The following is a 2,350-nucleotide window of genomic DNA, read 5'->3' as shown; positions in this document are numbered from 1 at the left end:
CAATAGCTCTTTTCAGTTTCCCTATAGCAAAGATGTAAAGATCATGTAAACTTGAGCAAGTTTTACCAGATTATAGTGACACACAATATTAATTTTTAATGAGGTTCAGGTATAGATAAAGTATGAAGAACCTTTTTGGTAGTGTGATCTGTCTTTGTAGCATCTTGTGAAATGATTTCCTGAAAAGCTTGAAACCCATTGCTAGTTACTGTTAGCAATTTATCTGGTCTCTCACACTCAGGCTGGATTAGCTAACCATCTTTAAATTTCCATGCAATAATTTTGTCCTCCACTGCAGAACAGCCTGTTGTTTGTTTAAAGCTGAAAACCTTTATCCCAGCTACAGTGTTAAAAGATGATGAAAACCAACAAACTAAAAGACTTACTGCATGGTGCTGGTAACAGCCTTTTACCCAGTCTCCGTGGGGAGTCTGTAGTGATAGTGATGGATAACCTATGGCTCCCTTGAACAGTTTTCATCCGAGTGCTGTTGCTGCAAGTACAGACACAGGTTCCAATATGCTGAGAGCAGGCACTGGTGCATTGATACAACAGCAGTAAGTGCAGACATCTACCAGGCTTCAGAGATGAAGTATTCAGCACACATCGCCCAGCCTGTATTTACAAATAGAAATTTCAGCCCTTCTAATTAGGCTGACAGGCCTCCAAATGTCAACCAGTACCCAGGAGGCTTTTTGAGCCTAAAAGACAAACAGACAACAGATTTAAGAAGGCCATCTTCTGTCCCTTCATCAGAATTAGCTGGGTGACTGGGAAAGGTTTTAGGACAAAGTGTCAGTAATGTACCGATATTGCACACTAATACACTTAAATCCAGTGTATTTACTTAACCAAGTGTATGTATGCCAGGCACTGATTAGCTGTTTTACCTACATGAGTTTGCAAGATCTCGTCTGGAAATTAACTGCAAGCACTTTAGTAAAACCTTTTCTATCATGAACTTGGGGGGAAACAAAACAAGACAAAAAATTCATAATGTTTAAAACCCAAAGATATAATTAACCTGATGTTTTTAATAGTGACAGCTAAGCTACCTTTTTTTTTAAAGTTACTTGCAAGGTTTTGACAGCTTCCTTTATAATATGATCCAGCAGCAAAGGCAATTATGTACATAAACTTTTAGTGTAGCATCATGAGTCACTTCAGGATGGGTTTTCAAATGTGTTTCTCACCTACAGATGCAGAGGTCTTTGTGACATTTGTAAAAACATCTGCAGATACCCAAGAAGGCACTTCTTAAGAAGCCAGAAAACTATTTGCCTCACTTTTGACACACCTGTGACTGAAATAATGCTGATCTACATCTCACAGGAATGGAAAATTAGCTGGAATTGATAATTATTAAAAAATCTTTATAGGTTTCAGTACAGAGAAAGCTATGGAGTTGTCAAGATTTCCCACGTCTCTCCTTTCACATGTCCAAAATTCACAAAACTGAATTTCAGGTCTGACTACAGCTGTGAGTTGGTTGGTGGGAAACACAAAGGTATGCAGAAAATATATGTGACCACACTAAAAAAAAAAAAAAAAAAAAAAAAAAAAAAAAAAAAAAAATTGAAAAAACATGTTTCCAGGATAGTCATTACTCTTACTTATGGTATAAACACATTTTTGGTATGGTTTATATTTAGCAAGGATTATCACAAAATCCTGACTACTCCACTGGAAGTCGTATTTTTTACTTCATCTCAGAGGTGTCGAGTTGCAGCCTGTAAACAGTTACAAGGCTCACACATCGATGCTGAGTAAAATGCTGCCATCTTTTGGCTATACTCGACAGAAACAGGTAGAAAAGACCAAGATTTTACCTTCAGAATGACAAGCAGCAGTTGCTATCTTCACAATAGCTGCTCCTAAGCGTGTAGTCATTGGCTATAACCCTGTTATCTTTGTCCTTGGTCATGGACTGTAACTCCTTAAAGTGCTGTGCAAACCCTGAATAAAAAGTGGTCCTGTTCCCAAACAATGAAAAAAAAAAACCCAAAATCCACCATCCCAAAACCCCAACAACAAAACCAAAAAACAAAAGAGAGAGATATGGACAGATAGATGCAGAAGCACAACAAACCTGTGAAGGAAACATGCAGAGATAACAGGCAGTGGTTTCAGTATACCTGCAGGGCTGTGGAAAGATTTTTAGACACTAAACAGGTTCTATCAGGTCTAAAAATAATCTTCATGGGGTTTGCTTTGTCATGGCCTTTAAAAAAAATAATTGCCCACGTTAAATAAGTGGTGGAAGGAGCATAACTCATTTTGATAGGAATCATTTTGAGGAAAGCATATCTTGAAATTCTAAATACCACCACTGTTAGATCTGTCCATATTT

Source organism: Athene cunicularia (assembly GCF_003259725.1).
Source record: "Athene cunicularia isolate RWA chromosome 1 unlocalized genomic scaffold, athCun1 chr1_part1, whole genome shotgun sequence".
Classification (NCBI taxonomy): domain Eukaryota; kingdom Metazoa; phylum Chordata; class Aves; order Strigiformes; family Strigidae; genus Athene; species Athene cunicularia.
This window is presented reverse-complemented; position numbering follows the sequence as displayed.